Genomic DNA, 21,875 nt, shown 5'->3' on the forward strand with positions numbered 1-21,875 from the left:
TCATAAACGCTGGTTTTAACCTATCTATTGATGTGCGTGTGACTCGACCTCGGAAGTTGAATTTTAAAGACTTTCAGACTATGTTCTAAAACTAGATATGGACCATCGTACGGTGGCTTAAGTGATCTATGTACTACGTCATCTCTAATAAAAACGTGACTACAATTTTGTAAATCCGAATATACGAATACTTTTTTTGTATTAGTTTTATCTCTCGTCGGGCGATATTGAGAGATAGTCTCACGGATTTTACTTACTAAACTATAAGGATCACTTACGTCACGGTCTATCGTAGAACCATCGTAAAATTCGCCAGGCAAACGTAAAGTTTTACCGAAGGCCAATTCTGCGGCACTAACACCACTGTCAGTCCGAACCGCCGCTCTCAACCCTAACATAACCGTGGGCAACTCTTCAATCCACGACCTATTACTATCAAGTATTCGTGCCATTAGGGCTGCCTTCAATGATCTATGCCACCTTTCCACCGCACCATTACTTTGCGGGTGGTAAGGCGTGGTACGGCTCTTATGAATACCTAAAAAGGACATTAGCTTTAAAAATAAATTTGATTCGAACTGTCGTCCTTGATCACTAGTTATACGAATGGGACAACCATATCTAACTATCCAACCTTCATAAATATACTTAGCAACTATATCGGCAGTAATTTCTTTTACGGGAAATGCTTCGGGCCAGCGTGTACGTCTATCTATAATTGTGATTAAATATCTGTATCCCTGTGGAGATGTCGGCAAGGGACCAACTAAATCCACATGTATGTGTTCAAATCGAGAAACTTCGGGGAATTTTCCGATATCCGAAACAACGTGACGAGAAATCTTCGATCTTTGACATTGAATACACGCTTTAGTCCATTTCCCTACATCTATATTCATACCAGGCCAAAAAAATTGTTTTGAGACCATCTTTCGGGTCGTACGTATACCTGGATGACTTAAACTATGAACACTATTAAAAGCAATTTTTCTAAAGTGATCAGTTATGTAAGGCCTAATAACATTGCTCGAAACTTCGCAGTAAACTCCTTTTTTACAAGTGGGTAAATACATTTTCTTAAACTTAACATTAATGTCGCTATTCCCGCGTTGCATCATATTAATCAAGTACTCGTCTTTCACTTGCGCGTCAGCAAGTTCGTCGAAGTCGAGTACAGTCGGGCACACAATTGTTTCTACACGTGATAAGGTATCGGCTACAATATTATCTTTACCGCTAATATGCTGTATGTCTACCGTGAATTCACTTATAAAAAGTAATTGTCGCGTCCGTCTAGGCGTTTCTTTATTATCGTTACCTATTTTAGAAAATGCATGACACAAGGGCTTATGATCTGTAAATACTGTTAAAGGACGGCCTTCAAACAATTTTCTAAAATACTTTATGGCCTGAAAAATCGCTAACAACTCCCTATCGTATGTAGAGTATTTTTGTTCGGTAGGAGAAAACCTTTTGGAAAAATATCCTAAGGGTATCCACTTACCTTTAACTCGCTGTTGCAGAACAGCACCCATGCAGGTATTAGAAGCGTCCGTCATCAAGGCAAGGGGTACATCTAAGAGTGGATGTGACAATGTGACGGCATTTTGAAGACCTATCTTACATTGCACAAAAGCATTATCACTGTCGGCATTCCAAATGATTTCGATTTATCATTTTTCTTAGCATTTACTAAATATTTATTGAGTTCGCATTGATGTGAAGCCAAATGAGGTAAATGAGGTCTATAAAAATTTATCATCCCCAAAAAACGTCTTAAGTCTGATACTGTTACGGGCTTAGGATAATTTAAAATGACCTCTACCTTATCTTTAAGCGGTTTAATACCATCTGCACTTACTTCGTGGCCTAAGAATTCTATACGCGACTGTCCGAAGCTACATTTGCTTAAGTTTACAGATATGCCATAGGTATTAAAACGTTCGAATACTAACTTTAATTGTGCTTGATGTAAGGTCTCATTTTCGCTGGCAATTATTACGTCATCCAAATAATTAAATAAAAAATCTAAACCGTGTTGTTCATGAAGCGTTGAAACGTTTGTGCTGCGTTTCTTAATCCAAAAGTCATTCGGGGAAATTCGAAAAGTCCAAACGGCGTAATAATTGCAGTTTTTTCTATATCGCAAGGGGCAACAGAAATACAATGGTAGGCTCTATTAACGTCTAATTTTGAAAATATTTTCTTGTTGGCCAATATAAAAGTAAAATCGTGTAATCGAGGAACTGGATATCTATCGGGCTTCGTAATCGCGTTAAGCTGTCGATAGTCGCCACATGGCCTAAGTTCGCCGCTCTTCTTTACAACGACATGAAAGGGACTGGCCCAAGCGCTTTTAGAAGGCCTACAGATACCTAATTCTTGCATTATTCTAAACTCTTCCTTCACCTTTTTATATCTATCCGGTGGCAACGGTCTAGCTCGAGCATGAACAGGTGGACCGCTCGTCTCGATATAATGTAAAACATTATGCGGTGTAATTTCCTTAAAGGACATCGGTTTAATAATGTTAGGATACATACATAATAAATTGTAATATGGATGATTTTCACAAACAGAATTCAGCGAATGTTGTGTACACTTAATTATGGAGGCTAACACATACAAATCAGTAGTTTGATCTATTAATTTTTTTCTGTACAAATCGACTAAGAGCTTATGATGCGTTAAAAAATCCGCGCCTAAAATTGGCTGTTTAACATCTGCTAAAATAAATTCCCAACGGTACGGTCTTCTTAAATTAAGATTTAATACTAGAGATTTAACGCCATAAGTTGCAATTTCTGTACCGTTAGCAGCATATAACTTAAAATCTGATTGCAGTAATTTAGTAAAAGGGTTTTTGGACACTGGTAAGACAGACACATTGGCACCGGTATCAACTAAAAATCTTAAATTAGAATTTAAATCTGTTACCATAAGACGGCTGCAGGGGGTAATGGTACAGACCTCCGCCTTCATCTGCACCTCCCTCGCTAGTTTTCCGGCTGGGTAGCTGCTGCACTGGGGCTGGGGCTTCCCTTCCACGCGCACGGCGGAATGCACTTATGAGCACGCTGTCGGTACCTGAAGTGGTAGCTGCACAACCAGTCGGGTGCACCGGGACGACGTCGCTTTGACAACGACCTTGAAGAGTCACGAAAACTGCGTAACGATGACCTGGGTCGCCGATGTCTCGATCGGGATCGTTCGATATTCGAAAGACGCGCGTTTATTTTTGCCAACTCCGCAGTTAGTGTGGCTACCTCGACGTCCTCATGACTGGTCTTCTTCTGTATCACTTCCGACACTTGACTGGAACGTGTAGCTTCCGCAACATTATCCGCAATCATCGCCAGGTTATTTAAGTCCTTTGTTTCTGCCACCACCAGTACGGCCTTAATCGTAGGTGGCAGATGACCTTGCCACAAAACTCGCAGAGTGTCGTCCGGTATTTTATCTCTTGCCAAATCACGCATTCTATGGAGTAGCTGGGAGGGTTTCTGGTCACCCAATTCCATCTCTCCTATTAGTTTTTCTATTTGTCTATATTTTGAATCATCGAATAATGTTAATAATTTATTTTTGAGTTTAATGAATTTTTCGGTGTCCGGCGGTTTTTCTAAAAAATCTGTTATCTGCACAATAACTTCTTTAGGTAGTTTTGATATGACGAGATCGAATTTATTCTCATCGCTTAATTTTTGTGGAGCCAAAATTACTTCCACTCTGTAAAACCAAACTCTCGGCTGATCCATCCAAAAATCTGGGATTCTCGAGGACACTGTGGTCGGTCATTGACAGTAGTGATCAGCTGTGCAATGAAGTAGCACGTACCTTTGTAAGCGTCAATGTGACCTATATTATATTATGTCGTCATGGTTATAGTTTTGATATGGTAATACAATAGTTTGTGCCATCAAAAATATTTATTAAAACACAAGGAAAGTTGCACAGAATTTATATCTAATTGGGATAGAAGTTAGGCATTTGTATTTGTATCTGAAAATAATATTACTGTTTTGTATTGTCCTAGCCAATGGAAATGCCCTTTTAATGAATACATAAGTACCCTGAGAGGTTGAGCAGCCGAGAGCTTGGGTTTTGGTAGAATTCCCTCCAACGTTTGATAAAATTCTCCTGGCGTCCAAAGTAGTCTTAGTTAGTACTTAGGTTTAGTTTAGTTTAAATATAATTAGGTGTAATTAGGCTACAGTTGGTTTAGTAAAAGAAATATAAGTTCTTATTTACCAAAGGTGTGTCATCATTTACATAACAAAACCCGTAACAAAATAGCGCCCAACGTTAAAACTAAAGGGTTATGTTTGACATCGTGGTTTTGCTTTGGCTTAACGGCAGCTAAATACCTACATACGGTTTAACTCGTTTATATTTACTCATCTTTAGTTGAAGTATAAGATTGATGCGCTTGCGTATATTATAACGCTAATACTTAATTATAATTCATAAGTTGGTTATTTATATATTATTTTTTTTTTTTTTTATGGAATATGAGGACAAACGAGCGTACGGGTCACCTGGTGTTAAGTGATCACCGCCGCCCACATTCTCTTGCAACACCAGAGGAATCACAAGAGCGTTGCCGGCCTTTAAGGAAGGTGTACGCGCTTTTTTTGAAGGCACCCATGTCGTATCGTCCCCCAAACACCGCACAAGGAAGCTCATTCCACAGCTTTGTAGTACGAGGGAGAAAGCTTCTTGAAAACCGCACAGTGGAGGACCGCCACACATCCAGATGGTGGGGATGATATCCTAACTTGTGGCGTGTTGTGCGATGGTGAAATTCGGCGGCAGGAATCAGGTTAAACAGCTCTTCGGAACACTCCCCGTGATAAATGCGGTAGAAGACACACAATGAAGCGACGTCTCTACGCAACGCCAAGTGATCCAGCCGTTCACAGAGCACTGAGTCCCCGACAATTCGAGCTGCTCTACGTTGCACGCGGTCAAATGGATCGAGCAGATACTGGGGTGCACCAGACCAGAGATGACAGCAATACTCCATGTGTGGCCGGACCTGCGCTTTGTAGAGCGCTAGAATGTGGGCCGGCTTGAAGTATTGCCGTGCTCTATTGATGACGCCCAGCTTCTTCGAAGCCAATTTGGCTTTGCCCTCCAGATGGCCACGGAATTGGCAATCGCTCGAGATTTCGAGACCCAGTATTCCGATACTAGGCGCGGCTTTAAGAGAAGTGTTCTCGAAGAGCGGTGATACGACAAATGGGGTTTTTTTAGTGGTAAACGCGCAAACTTGAGTCTTCTGGGGGTTAAATTGGACAAGGTTCAATTTACCCCATTCCGCGACCTTCTCGAGAGAGGACTCGATAGAAGACACAAGTTTCTCCCGGCACTGGTCGACGATTTCCCGAGAGAGACCTGCATGGCCCGTGTATTTGGCATCACCAGTGCTGTCATCTGCATAGCAATGCATGTTGGAGGTGTCCAACATATCATTGATATGCAGAAGAAACAGCGTAGGAGATAGCACACAGCCTTGGGGCACTCCAGCATTAACGGGCTTCGGGTTCGAGCAATATCCGTCGACAACGACCTGTATGCTACGCCCAGTGAGGAAGCTGGAGGTCCACTTGCATAAGCTCTCGGGAAGCCCAAATGATGGAAGTTTTGAGAGGAGCGCCTTGTGCCATACACGATCAAAGGCCTTCGCTATATCCAGGCTAACTGCCAGGCCTTCCCCCTTGCTTTCAATAGCCGCCGCCCATCTATGTGTTAGGTATACCAGAAGATCACCTGCCGACCGTCCATGGCGAAAGCCGTACTGTCGGTCGTTGATCAACTGGTGACCCTCTAGGTATACTAAAAGCTGGTGGCTAATTATGCTCTCCATGATTTTGGAGAGCAGGGAGGTGATAGCAATAGGCCTGTAGTTCGCCGGATCCGAACTGTCTCCTTTTTTTTGGATCGGATGGACAAGGGCTGACTTCCATGAGTCAGGGACTACGCCTTTGGAATAAGAGTGCCGGAATAAACGCGTTAGCACCGCCGATTTTGACGACGTGCTTAGACTTCGCACGGGCGATTTGCCGCTTAAAAAATCTGGAGGCACGGTTATATTTCCTCTTAAGAACTTTGCAGTTCGGATCCTTTGTGCCCAGCGCCGCAACCCAAGTTCGATACGCCTGTTTTTTGCAGTCAGATGCTGCTTTAACTGACGCATCGAACCAGGGCTGTGATCTGCCACCGATCGGTACTACAGAGCTTGGTATAAAAATATCCATGCCCTGCAGTATCACATCGCCTACTGCAAAGGCGCAGGCACAAGGATCATCCGAAGGGAAACAAACCTTGCCCCAAGGGTAGGATGCAAAAAAGGAACGCATCCTATCCCAATCTGCTGACTTGTAGTGCCAAACGCGGCGGGTCGCTGGTGGTCTGCGACGTTGGCGTCGGATAGGCACTACACTCCTGACCAGGCAATGGTCGGACGTTCCGAGAGGGGCGTCAACAAAGACCTGGTAACCATCGGGATGTGTAGTCAGCAGAAGATCTAATAAGGACGGCATGTGGCTATTCACATCCGGGAGCCGCGTTGGCGACTCAACCAATTGGGACAGACCATACGCCAATGCAAAATTATGCACAGATCGCCCTGCGTAGTCTGTGGTACGTGATCCAAGCCATTCGGCATTGTGCCCGTTGAAATCACCCAAGACCACGATTTCAGCGGAGGGGATCTGTGCAAGCACGACGTCAATTGCTGCTTGAACGCAGCCCATGAGATGATCGGTTTCTGCGTTACCACTATGGGACCTGTAGACACACGCATAGATACGGACGCGGTCGTCTAAATCTACGCGGAGCCAGAGAGTAGACAGGTCCCTACCCTCAAAATTGCCGAGACGGCGACAGCAGATATCCTCCCTAACGTACACACATACCCCGGCATGAGGCAAAAAGTTGTGCTCAATTTTGTACCCGGGGTACGTTAAATATGACGTATCGCTAGGTCCAGATATCTGCGTCTCCGTAAGGAAACACAAGGCTGGCTGCGCCGTCTCAAGGTGGTGGTGGACGGCGATTAAATTGGAGTGAATTCCCCTGATATTGCAAAAGTCCACGTTGAGCGTGGAGCGGGGTGCCGTGGTGTTACTGCCTCGTTTGTCCTCGGTCATGCGCGGTTCTGTGCCCACCCCAGAATACGAAGGGCGGCCCGAGCGAGAGTGCTCGGGGAGGGATTCTCCGGCTCTGGTAGAGCTGGTACCCTCCTGGGGTAATATCTTTTTACGGACCGCTCTCATAATTTGTGTGGGGGGGGGGAAGGGATGGCCTCCGGTCCTCGACACTAACCTATGCGAAACATAGCGGCACTAGGCCGCTACTTCACGCCGGTATTCTGTGCGAGTGTGGTAATTAACCCGGACGAGTCTGGCCCGATTGTGCTGACGTCATAAGACGGCAGCGTGACTCTCCCACTTCTAAAAAGCCCTTAGTCGCCTCTTACGACACCCATGGGCCTGGGACTCCCCTATTCTTTTTACGCCCCGGAGAAAGTACAGGGCAAATATTTAAATTATTTATAAGTTAATTGTGGCAGTTACACAGTGGCACTAGGCATATTATACCTGCCGTGGGTTTGTAACTTGTAAAATATTGTGTATTGTATGCAATTAAATTTCACAAAGAATAGTAATTCAATGCGGTTACCCATACATCTACCTAAGCTTAGCATAATAATATTTGACGAGCAGTTAGGTATAAAAGTCACACTTACTTGTTGCATTTACCTATAATATAATACTGCCTAATCTTGTGGTTACTTATAGGTTAAGTAGATAGATTAAGTTAGATAGTGTATTCTAATAGGTACTAGTTTACATTATTAGGCACATAATTATACTGTTTAATTATTGTTAACACTTACAGATTTTAGATCTAAATAAGATAATAAATAAGGGTTACTTTTGATTAAAATATTATGTATGACCGTAATTAGTTTGGTACATGTAGGTACATACTTTTGGAGTTCCCGCTTTGCTTAAAGTTTATTTTGTGGTTCTGTATATTGTGTTAAGTTTTTTTTGCGAACAATGTTATTATTGATAGTTCAGTTTGTATAAAATCACGATAGTATTTACTTATTTATATTACCTGATAAAAATAAAAGTTTTTTTCTTTGTGTTTGTAATTACAGAATTCTACATTAGTTATATTAGGTACACATATAAGGCAATTGCACACAATACCGCTATTGTAAGCAACTAATTTCAGTTTTATATAGTATTTTGTTTAATTGTATATTACTTAAATATTGATCCTCAATTTTTGTTAAAAGATTAAGTCGAATTCGAACTTGCGTGTCGGGGGTATACTCATCCAGGCTTAGTTTCAGCTCTTAAAATTATCTTAAAAAAAATGTAAGAAGCTGAAAGCTCAATGATAGTCTCTTATGAAATAAAGTCACCGCAAGCATCTATCACCACCCCGGGACTAGAACTAGACATTTGTTCAGACAAAATAAACAATGTTATGCGTTATGTCTCAGAGTTAAAAGAAAAGCCAGATAAACAGTTGTACAAATGTCTAGTTTCTCGTTTGTGTCACATTGTTAACAGATTGAAATTGGCCGCGCCTACGGAAGAGGAAGACAGAGATAGGCGTAACATACTATTAGATAAGGCTGTTATAACTTTAAAAGATTTAGAGGGCAAAAGCGACATACTGGATGGGGAGGAAATAACTCCGGAAATGAAAGAGGCTTTACATAACTCCATAGGTGAGGATAGTGAAAAAAATTTAAATCTCTTAAAGGAAGAAAATATGATGACGAAACCTATGGCATCTACGTCTAAGGAATTTCACGGAGTGTTAGTAGAAGAGGATCAGATTTTAAAAGATCCTTTAGAACACAAAAAGGTATGTTTTGTGCAAGAGGACTTTAAAGTCCAACTTTTCATGGCAAAAAGCGAAACTCTAAATTATTTAATTCCACTTCATTCAAGGAGACTCGACCAGTTCGCAAGCTTGTACCTATAAGTCAATGGGGTGTCTATTTTTATGGTGACAATAAATTAAGCGTGAATGCTTTTATTGAACGGGTTGAGGAACTTCAGGAGGCTAGGAACGCAATTGAGGATGATTTATGGCGTCATGCAATTGATTTTTTAAGGATGATGCGTTAATTTGGTTTCTTGCAAATTGAGAGTTTTTAAGTACTTGGAATGAGCTGGTAATTTTGCTTAAACGGATATTTCAATCTCCTTACTACCAAGAGGAATTATTGACCGAAGCAAAAGCTAAAACACAAGGTAAAAATGAGTCAGTTCTCATATTTATTTCAGTAATGCAAAATATGTTTAATAGACTCCCCAACAAAATTACTGAATCAGAAAAAAATAATGATTATTTGTAAAAATTTGCAACCATATTACCAAAGGGCCATATGTAGGGACACTTTCTGTTCTATTTCCGATCTCATAAATGTTATGCGTATCATTGAAAGAACTAAAATTAATTGTGACAAGTTTCAGGAACCGAAAACGTCATTTTACTCATTAGAACCCGATTTAGCTTATAAATTGAGCAGAAATTCTGACTAACAATGACTTAGTTAAGGAAATAAGAACTACCAATAAAAATAGTGTGAACATGCGGTGTTGGAATTGTCGTGAATCTGGTCATTTATTCAGATCTTGCACCATGCCAAAGCAGCGTTTATTTTGTTATCGTTGTGGTCATTTTGGCGTAACTGCAAAAGATTGCACCTACAAGGGAAACGCCAAATAGGACACCTGCCAACTGAACCTCTCCTCTAAAAATAATAAAGAGTGGCAGAACTGGCTAAATTTTATTCGTATCGTCATGTACAAGAAAGCACTTTCACCCCTAACCCTAAAGAAAGAAAATGATAACAGGCCATACATACAAATAAACATTTTAAATTATAATTGTTACGGATTATTAGATACAGGTGCCACTTGTTCAGTCATAAATAGTGAATTCGCAAGAACTTAGAAGCACTTGGGGGTTAAAATACAGAAAATTAAATCTATGGATATTGCAAATGCAGATGGTGCCAGTTATTCTGTAACTGAAGGTTTTGATGTTCCGGTAAGTTTTAATGATCAGTTTCACTATATCATTATGCTTCTTATGCCTAATTTGTCGCAGAAATTGATATTAGGTAAAGATTTTTTTGACATTTTTGAAATTTCCTTTAAATTTAAAGGAATGTCGGTAAAAAAATTATCAGAATTCAACAACATTGAGGATAAAGCAACGCACTTAACAAGTAAAGAAGATTTAGATGAAAGTCAACAACAACAACTAGCTGATATTATTGAAGAAATACGGAAATGTATAGGTACAGGTTTAGGTAGTACAAATTATTAAGCACACTATAGATACAGGGAACAGTAAACCAATATATCAGAAACAGTATGCCTTTTCTCCGGTCATTAAGAAAGAAATCGAAAGCGAATTAGATGAAATGTTAGAAAAAGATGTGGTTGAACCGTCTCACAGCCCATGGTGTTCACCGGTCGTACTTGTTAAAAAAGCTAATGGTAACAACAGACTTTGTTTAGACAGTCGTCAGCTAAATAAAGTCACAAAAAGAGACACATACCCACTCCCAAGAATATCTAGCATTATCGATAATTTACGTGATGCAAAATACCTTAGCACTTTTGACTTAAAATCGGCCTTTTGGCAAATTGAACTTGAGGAAACTAGCAAAGAAAAGACCGTACTTGCAATTCCAGGTAGAGGCATTTTTCATTTCAAAGTAATGCAATTTGGCTTAGTAAATGCGTCACAATCACAACAACGGTTAATGGACATATTATTTCACGCCTTAGAAGGTAAAGTGTGGTCTTACCTTAATGATATCGTAATCTGCTCTAAAACCTTTCAAGAACACCTAGAAATCCTGACACAGGTAATGAATATTCTGGAAGAAGCTGGATTAACAATAAATGTTGAGAAATGTAAATTTGCAAGGCCGAGTTTACGATTTTTAGGTTACATCATCGATGAAGATGCGCACTGATCCCGAAAAAGTTTCGGCAATCATGAACTTTCCAAGACCTAAAAATATTTCTGAATTAAGAAGGTTCATTGGAATCGCTAGTTGGTATCGGAGATTCGTTAAAAAAATTTCACAAATTGCTGCTCCACTTCATGATTTGACAAAAGGTAAGAAAAACAAAAAGTTTGTCTGGACAGATGAGACAAAAAAAAATTCTTAAATTAAAAACATTGCTCACTACGACACCAGTCATATCCTGTCCAGATTTTAGTAAAACTTTTATAATACAGTTTGATGCAAGCAACAAAGGAATTGGCGCAGTACTCTGTCAAAAAACTAATAATGCTGAACAACCGATATCTTATTTAAGAAGGAAACTTAATAGCCGTGAACAATTGTACTCGACATCCGAACTGGAACTTTTAAGTATAGTTTATGCAATTGAGAAATTCAGACCCTACATAGATGGTACTCACTTCACAGTTATTACTGATCATAGCGCACTTAAAATGCTACACAATATGAAAGACCCGCATGGTAGATTAGGGCGGTGGGCTATGAAGTTACAACAATTTAGCTTTGATATAGTTCATAGACCAGGCAGAAGTAATGTAGTGCCAGATGCCTAGTCTAGGTGTGTTGATGCAATTATGGACAACGATCGGGGCAATATAAGGATATTAGATAAACATAAGGATGAGTGGTATAAAAGTAAAGTTGCTAAATTTGGAAGTGAACAGAATAATTGTAACGACTGGCAGGTTAGAGAGGGTCTTTTGTACAAGAAAATTTGTTTGAAGCAATATCCCAATGAAGCGAATGACTGGAAACTAGTCATTCCACAGTCTTTGAGATCTGATATTTTAAAACACTGTAATGATGATGTTACAGCAGGCCATTTCGGAGTGCGCAAGACTTTATTCAGGATAAAACAACATTACTTTTGGCCAAATATGCTGAATGACATTAGGCAATATGTAAGGAAATGTGAAACTTGTGCAAAAGTGAAAGTATCACAGAAATCACCCTTAGGTCATATGGGTCAAGACAGGACTGTTACTGGACCTTGGCAAGTCATATCAACAGACCTCATGGGCCCCTTTCCAAAAAGCAAGAATTTTAACACAATGCTTTTAGTAATAACCTGTTTATTTAGTAAATTCACATTAACGTTTCCCTTGAGAACAGGAAAAGCAGACAAAATTTGTGAAATTTTAGAGAAACAGTTCTTGCTTTTTGGCAAAGTTTCAGCTATAATCTGTGACAATGGAAAGCAATTTGTATCATAAGTATTCAAAGATCTCGCACATAAATATGACACTCAGATTTGGTACACTCCTAATTATCATCCTCAAAAAGCGAACGTCGTAAAGCGAACTTTAAAGAGGGCGATATAGTATAGAGACGAACGAAATTCCTGTCAAAAGCGGGAACCAAACTTATGGCCAAGCTTGCACCGAAATTTGAAAAAGCTATAATTGTAAAACAATTGTCGGATAATGTCTTTCAGCTAAATAATGCTTATGGCAAACCGATTGGCGTTTGGCATGCAAAAGATTTAAAGACCGTGGGCTGATGCATAGAAGAAAGAAAAAATATATATTTTAGATAAAATATATATATTTTCTTTTTTTTGTAGGTTAGGGGAATGTTATGAATTAGTATTACGACTCTTAAAATCATGGCTTCATTTTCTTTTTTAGTTTTTTTTGTTTCTTACTCGATTATTGATTCATAACGAATGTCACGGTCGGTCATTGACATTAGTGATCAGCTGTGCAATGAAGTAGCACGTACCTTTGTAAGCGTCAATGTGACCTATATTATATTATGTCGTCATGGTTATAGTTTTGATATGGTAATACAATAGTATGTGCCATCAAAAATATTTATTAAAACACAAGGAAAGTTGCACAGAATTTATATCTAATTGGGATGGAAGTTAGGCATTTGTATTTGTATCTGAAAATAATATTACTATTTTGTATTGTCCTAGCCTATGGAAATGCCCTTTTAATGAATACATAAAATAAACTATAATTATGAGGTATTCCCTATTAAAGGCTTATTTTTTTCGTTATTTGAATGTTCACTACTTCAGTCATCACTCATCACTCATCAGTGACCAGTGTACCACGAGTCTTCTAGGCGAATAGATTATGTGTTTGCCTTTCGAATGAATCAAGCTGAAATGGACACTTTCTACTACTGTATGTGTGTACATGTGTAAATTGTGTTTTTAAGTTTGTTAATTGTTATTGCGGTGAATTTGACATTTATTTTTTCTATAACGTTTGCGAATGAGCGTGAGTTTTTTTGAATATAAAATAAGATGCACAATATTGAATTTAAAGTTCAGTTCATTTATACCGAAATAAAAGTGTTCGTAAGAATGAACATTTTATTAATAAGAATTTTTATTTCATCGTCGCAATTATTCAAACAAATCAAAAGTGAAGCCGACGATCCAGAGGTCAATGTACGTCGTTTAAACAGTACTGCTATTTCTTAGTATATTTATTTAAATATTTATTTTGTTTGAAAATTTCACTTTTTCAATTTAAAGTTTTTAATTAAATAATAAATTTTGCCATAGTTCTGTGGACTAGTATTACTTATATTTTTATTTATTTCATAGGTATGCAGACCATACTGTATAACATACAGTAGACAACACTGGCAAAATCGAAATCCAAAAATGTGTTACCAAATTGGTCCATCTTTTGTTACTCCTGTGAGACTCAACTGAGCTATACCTACTTGATCGTGATTTTACTCATTATTATCAATAGCACAATTGTAGCGTGGTCTCTGGTTTTCGATAGCTGAAACGCGTTCAATATTTATACAATTTTTATTCAAATCCAGATTGCAGAATCTAACAATTTGTATGAATCTTAATTCACTTTGACAATTCTATATAAAACAGTAACTAATTACCAAATTATTTTACCAATATAATTTTTCAGGCATTAGAAGAATGGACAGGTGCAGGCAAAATCCAGGTCAGTTAATTTAAATAAATAGTTAATGTTAACTACTTCGCGGCCATGTTCAATAATAATTGATCTATCAATGTGCAAATGACGGTGGTGGATAGAAGTGACCGCTAAAATTATATTTTCTAACTACCCTCATCTTGTCGAAGTGACAGCTGCCAACGACCACAGGCTTGTACGAGCGTCACATAGAGTCCAGAGTCCGAGTCCGACCACTGCGAAGAAGAGGTGCTATAATTATAGGTGTAGGTAGAGGTGTATATATATTATAGCACCTCTACCTATATATATATACTTTGTACTCTGAAAACCCCCTCGTTCTATTGTTGCGTCCTTCAAAACGTCCCTGAAAAACTTTCAACGTAGCTATGTTAGGCGAGAAAAATTTAAGGTTAAAGGTAACTAATATATCTTTGGCATGATTTTGCACATTGAGCTGGGGCTCAATTCCTCATTTATAGGTAAACGAAATACATTCCACTTAAAATATATTTATAGCGAAATAGCAGCGAGAGTTGTAAAGTGTAGTTACATAACATTTTTTGGTCCTTCGAGCCGTATTTAATGGTATTTACCAATTTAGGTACATATAATACTACCTATATTTTGATTATGAATTGTTTAATTAGTCGTAATACTTCATCTCCGAGTCGATTACATGTACGTACCTACTTAGCACCACTTCAAGATGGCAACTTCGGAATCGGAAATAAAACTTAACCTTAGAATCCGCATTACGAATATGTTGTGAAATCAGCTTGTGTTACAATTGAGCTACACTCTCTAGTATAATTTTTATTATTTCCTTAATCGGACTCCGTCTCCACCTCCAATATGCCATCAATATCGGCCGCTAAAATCCACTGCAGAATGCTGTAAGACATAATGTTATGAAGTACGCAAACAACACAAATCTAGCCGTTCCAATTTCCGACAGTTGCATTATTTTTACATGGGGTACGAAGCCAAAATAAGTTTAGTTTTTCTAAATATGAAAACCTCATTGCAATTTAGAATCGAATGTAACTCCTAAGAACACGGTAGAAGAAACTAAGTCTAGTATTGACTTATTTAATTTGATTATTGGTACAGTAAATTTAAGCATGAGAGCATTTTGTTTGTCGGGCATTTAACAAAAGATTACTTGCAAAAAACCAGTTAGATATAAAGGTAAGTTTATTGTTAGCCTCAATGATCTACTGAAATATCAACCAGATATCAAAATACCTAGATAGGAAGATCATTAAAATAAACTAAAAGTAAAATGGACCCAGGACAGAACTTTGAGGCACTCCTATTTTCGTTGAAAAACCTGCAAAAGTACAGGTCCAAAGATATTATTACAAAAGATACTATTTAGTCGGCAACACAATAGTAAATTACCAGGTCCTTAAGATTTACTAGAAGTTACAGTAGGTATTTCACCACGAGCGTATGGTGATCGACGCTGTCGATTGCCTTCGAGAGATCAGAGAACACACCCAGCGCATTTCGAGATTCTTCTTAGACCCACAACATAAACTTAAGAAAGGTAGATTTTGTCAATGCAAGCTGTTTTTCATGTAATATCCAATTTTTATTAATGTGCCAACAACTGGTTCAGCGAGATTAATGAATATTTTACTTGCGGCCGGCAGTACTTATAGATATAAAGTTATAGTTAGTAGTATTCATAGCGTTTATAATAAAACACTAAGGATACTAAATAGAACGTGTGAAATAACATTTTTGTAATAATTTTTAAAAAACAGACCAGCCATTATTTCTATGAAGATCTGACAGAGGGCAAATTCACTCTGCCAATCATACACGCCGCAAAACAAAATGGAGGCGAAGCTGTTTTGGGTATCCTTTTTGTAGTAATCAATCAATATTTCTATAAACTTAAAATATTTATATTTATAGGACTATTTTATGTTTATCTTTATAATTGTATTTAAAAAACAGCAGTGTGATTAAAAAAGACTTACCGATGATGTGTTAAGATTTAGATTGGTTGCTGCAGGTTGTGGATGACTTTCTGTAGTTACATATGTACTGAGAAATATTTCGTAGTAACGTTGTTTCACGTCCACTGTCCCGATTGATATTAAATCACTACTTAGTGAGTGGTGTCCAATAAGTCACCTGTTAGTCGACATATTTAACGTGGCTATGTAACTACTTGCTTCGATTTATATATTGATTACTACGGAGTAGAACTTTTTATAAGTTCCGATAAACTACTCGTCAGAATTGAAATCTCTTTAGCTTCATAAGCTTGTTAACACTTTTTTATTGATTTTTATTCGAAGTAAAGTACGTGAGCATGTTACAGTAGGGTTAACGTACGCCACATCAAAACAACGACATTGAATTCTGTTAAAACTGCCACAAAACGATCTAATCTTAAGTCATTATGGTTACTCAGCTATGCTTATTTATTGAGCTTATAAAGCCACACAATCTCATCAAAATATTGTTTTTAAATAATAATATCTTTGATAATTCAACTGTTTTTAACATGCCTGTTTAATAAATGAAAATTTGACTTTGACCTAATAAGCGGGCCTACCATGAACTCTTATTGCTATTCAATTGACAACCTAAAATGAACTGCTTTGCTATTTCGTACCACGACGTGATTAGAGCTATCTAATTTAGGTTGACGTCAAATCAACTGTTTAAATCGCAAACTGATTTAGTTCGTTCATTCATTCGTACCATGAGGTGTTATTTCAACCTAAACTGGATAGCTTATTTGTCAAAGTCACCGATTCGAAAAAAGTTATAACTTCCTCAGAGGAAAGTGAAAAATTTTATTGATTAAAGATGAGATGAGAATACTTTATTGGACTTTTTTGTAAAACAAAATACTGAAAATAAATACCAAAAATGAAAATACTAAAGACGAGGCAGTAAGGGCCCGGGCTATAGCCTGCTCGCAAGAAAGAATTAAAAAAAATGTACTCTGTGGTCCTGTCAAATCAAACATCAATTATGGAGGTGCGTTCATAACTCGTTATTTTTACGAAAACACATAAGCGAACATTTAATTTGTAATTCAAAGAACTATATTTATTTATATTACTATTGTTTAAGTATTAAATAGAGCTTTATAATTTGACGCAATTGCGCAATTGTAAAATGTAATTTTAGTATTTTCTACGCAAAAAAACCGCTAAAATCATATCATTTTAGGTTTCGAACGCAATTTTATTTCGTTCATTCTTCATAAGCGATCCAAACGCCATTCAGTAAAAGGCACTTCTTGGTACGAATTTTAGTGATTCAGTTTGGGTACCTAAACAGAACTGCATCGGATTCGCATCGCTTTTTAAAAGTTGATGGTAGGCCCTAAGGTCAAAAAACCGTAATAAAATAAACCTTGTCATAACAAGGCGTTAACTCTTACGAAAGATATTCTCCGGCAACGAACCACTGATGAAAGTCTTAAGAAGCAATGCGTTTTGCTTCTGGAAGAGCTTGGCAGTCTGCAGTATACGAAAGATAGAATATTACAACTTGAACGCATGATTCGGATTGAGGTGAGGTTTAACATAACGTATTACGTAAGTATTTAATGCTAATTAATTTCTCTACGCGTTCCCGAGGAAAAGGATCTAGACAGATAAACACAAAATGACCAGAAGTGAAAGAAAATGACCAAAAATAACACTGAAACATCGATTTGATATTTAATGGAAGTATATATAAAAATAAAATAAAATAAATAAATATCGCACACAACAAGTACTGTATGTACTACCGTTAACAATATACCTCACCGCGATATAATGAGCAATCCATCAGGGATCCATTGATTTATTTTATTGTAACAATAAGGGACGAGACGAATAGGACATTCAGCTGATGGTAATCGATACGCCCTGCCCTTTACATACAGTGCCGCTCAAGATTCTTGAAAAACGGAAAAATTCTGATCGGCACTACAATTGCGCTCGTCACCTTGAGACATAAGATGTTAAGTCTCATTTGCCTGCCATAAATTATTGAATTTCACTAACTACGGCGCCCTTCAAACTGAAACACACTAATGATTTACACATTACTGCTTCACGGCAGAAATAGGCGCCGTTGTGGTACCCATAATCTAGCCGGCATCCTGTGCAAAGGAGCCTCCCACTAGTGAAGGGTGTCGTAAGTAAGCGACTAAGAGCAGTGAACCATCATCTGAACGTCTTGCTCGTCGCGTCCCTTATTTTCATACAAAAACCCCCTTATGCCAGGAATTTCCCTATTATTTTTATGCCCCGGGGAAGCACAGTGCAGCTTCTATTGTAGGTATTACTATTGCTATTACACTATAGAATAAAACATTTTAAATATACTGAACCCATACAGCATTATAAATCATGGTGTATATATTGATAATTTGCTTTCTCATATTAAATTATGGTTTCAAATTTAACTCTCCGGTTCGAGTCCCCCATCGATAATAAATTTTGGTTACAAATTTAATTTAACTAATCCTAAATAAGTGTGAGATATTACTTTAAAAAATAACATTTTGTTTAGATAACTCAAGGCTGAGATAAGATCAATTCGAAATTATAAACTCAAATTATTTCCATCAACCTTCGTAAATGTTTTATACTTGCATAATATCTTTATTATAATAATCTCCGTTACGATTTATTTACAGATAGAAAATTTCGGCGGTAATCCAGAATTATCTGCAATACTAGACGAGATGGCTTCTAATATTTAAGGTTTAAGATTAATATAATTTCCTTTGCATTGTGTAAAATCATATTATTTAAATTTAATGTGTCGGTTACATTAACGTATCAGAATAATTAAACGTATCAATTTACATTGTTTTTATTTACTCGTATAAGTACCTACATACATTGAGTATTTGACATTTTACTATAAACCCTATGATTACTACCTACTAACTTTAAGTTTAGATCTATAGTTACTTACTTACCGGCCTCAACTAAAATTTCATAAATCCGGCTCAACCAGTCGTTGCATCACTTTACATATTAATTAAATGTACTAATTGAAATTATTTGTAAAACGATAAATCTGTAAATGTTGATTTAAATGAGTGGCAGTGAGTTTCTTGCTACTTCTTCTCATCAACGCTCAACATTTTCCAAAGCGATGGTAAATTTAAAAATAAAAGAAAACTTTTGACATCCATAAGTGGTCCCTGACTTACATGAATAAAGTGATTTCGATTTGATTTGATTGTACCCAAAGCGCAAATTCCACATCAATCATGAAAGGATTGTTAGTAGTAGTAATAGTCTTTTTTTATGGAAAAGGAGGACAAAGGAGCGTACGGGTCATCTGGTGTTACGTGATCACCGCCGCCCACATTCTCAAGAGGAAGAAAGGAATACCCGCAATTTTTTGAAGGTACCCATGTCATATTGTGCCGGAAACAACGCACAAGGAAGTTCATTCCTTGAAAACCGCACTGTGGAGGACCGCCACACATCCAGATGGTGGGGATGATATCTTAACTTGTGGCGTGTCGTGCGAAGATGGTATTCAGCAGCAGGAATCAGGTGAAACAGCTCTTCGGAGCACTCCCCGTGACAAATGCGGTAGAAAACACAATGAAGCGACGTCGCTACGCAACGCCAAGTGATCCAGCCATTCACGGAGCATTGGGTCCCCGACAATTCAAGCTGCTTTGCATTGCACGCGGTCAGATCCATCGAGCTGATACTAGGGTGCGCCAGACCAGAGATTACAGCAATACTCCATGTGTGGCCGGACTTGCGCTTTGTAGAGCCCTAGAATGTGTGCCGGCTTGAAGTATTGCCAAGCTCTATTAATGACGCCCAGCTTTTTCGAAGCCAATTTGGCTTTGCCCTCCAGGTGGCCACGGAATTGGCAATCGCTCGAGATTTCGAGACCCAGTATTCCGATACTAGGCGAGGCTTTAATGTTGTCGAAGAATCGAACAACCTGACTTCAAACGAAAAGTATAATTTACTTTCTCATTCTTTTATCGATCTTTTTAATGAAATATTTACACCTAGATCGATAAGGGTCTCGAATTTTTTAACGTACATCGAATGGGCAACACCTGAATTACATAAACGGAGGAAAACAATGTATGGGTTATATAGAGAATAACAATTCAAAAGAAGCGATACATTTAAGGGATATGTTAAACAGTGCTCAAAGCAGCTTAGAACAGACTGTCTCTTAGCTAAATCCAAATGTCTAAGTTCGTAAATCCAAAATAGCACAAATAGAATAAACACTATATGGGAAGTTATTAATAATGAAACAGGACGGTCAAGTCGAGTAAATAATTAGCACAAATTACAAATAAAAGGCAAACTTTTAAACGTAGACATTGAAGTAGCCAACGCTTTTGAATTATTTTTTACCGATATTCCAGTCTCCACAACAAAGGAATTGAATTCCACAACGACCTCTGCTGTTGCCATAATGAAGAAAAGTTTACCAGAATGTAAAATTAATTTTAATTTTTTTTTCATATAACTCCCTCTTATTTTTATTATTATTAAACTATTTAACTTACTTAAAGTCAAAAGAGCCAGTAACTAATGGGGTGTCTCAGTTTATATTGTTAAATAATTTATTGGAATTTATTGCCTCTGAATTGGCCTTAATTTATAACAGCTGTATTGATTCGGTTGTTTTTCCTGATTTACTTAAATATAGCAAAATAAGTCCACTTTTTAAGTCGGGCAGTGTAACTGATCCTAATAATATCGGTCTTACCTACTATTAACAAAATTTTTGTAAACATTATTTTACTGCAGTTGGGGAAACATTTTTATGTAAACAATTTATTGCATAGAAATCAATTTGGTTTTATTCGAGGTTTATCAACAACTGATGCTGGTGTCGAATTAATAAAGAATATTTTTGACGCTTGGGAAGATTCTTTTGATACTTTGGGTGTTTTTTGTGACTTGACAAAAGCGTTTGATTGTGTTCACCATGAGGCTCTTATTAATAAATTATATCAATACGGTGTACGAGGAGTCTTGCTGAAACTATTAGAATCATATTAGAAGGAAGAATCCAATTCGTTAATGTAAATGGAAAGCAATTCTCTGGTTCCTTGGTCTCAATGGGCGTACCTCAAGGCTCAATTCTGGGACCTTGCCTGTTTCTGGTATATATTAACGATCTGCCATTTTTTATAAATAACAAGTATCATATAGTCTTGTTTGCCGATGATACATCTTTATTATTTAGAATCAAACGTCAGCAACATCAGTGTGATGAAATAAACAATGCTTTGTTAGGAGTATCAAAATGGTTCAATATGAATAATTTATTATTGAATAAAATTAAAACAAAATGTTTGAAAATTACGCCAAATGTAAGGCAAGTACATTCAAAAGTAAATATCAATGACACTGAATTGAAAATTGATTATAATGCAGAATTTTTAGGTATAACATTAGATTCCAAACTTCAGTGGGGCCTCATTTACACAATTTATTTATTTATTAGTATCGTCAACACAATAATCACTAACTAATTACATTAAATATTATTCTAAATAAGTCTACGTCTAAGTGTTATTGCACTTACAGGCAACGACCACATGCAATTATAACATACATAATTTTTGAATTTTAACAACATACGACCTAATACTGAGATACAATATAATACAATACAATACAATTATATAATAAGATACAATACAATTATAAATAAGTTTCTATAAAGTGAAAACTAATTAAAATGAAAATGAACAAAACTTATTTTACATACGGCAGAACTAAAATTTTACATTAAATGAATATTTTTTGTTGAACAGCAAATTATATTCCTATCTAGCAACACATCAATTTCCTAAGTTTAAACCGAAAAGCAGAGAGCTTATCATTAAAAATATCTATACTTTGATCAAC

At 37.3% G+C, this 21,875-nt stretch overlaps 1 protein-coding gene and 1 long non-coding RNA gene across 2 annotated transcripts in view; both read left to right on the forward strand.

Annotated features, from left to right (window-relative positions):
* LOC126964839 (terpene synthase-like) overlaps positions 1–21,875 on the forward strand; it is an 86,982-nt gene that overhangs the window by 13,243 nt on the left and 51,864 nt on the right. The gene's annotated exons all lie outside the window — the stretch shown is intronic.
* LOC126964849 (uncharacterized) lies at positions 15,750–18,823 on the forward strand. Its single transcript, XR_007729436.1, has 3 exons — positions 15,750–15,852; positions 17,407–17,534; positions 18,653–18,823. It is a non-coding gene; the product is annotated as an uncharacterized LOC126964849 (long non-coding RNA).

The sequence above is a fragment of the Leptidea sinapis genome, chromosome 6 (assembly GCF_905404315.1).
Source record: "Leptidea sinapis chromosome 6, ilLepSina1.1, whole genome shotgun sequence".
NCBI classification, from domain to species: domain Eukaryota; kingdom Metazoa; phylum Arthropoda; class Insecta; order Lepidoptera; family Pieridae; genus Leptidea; species Leptidea sinapis.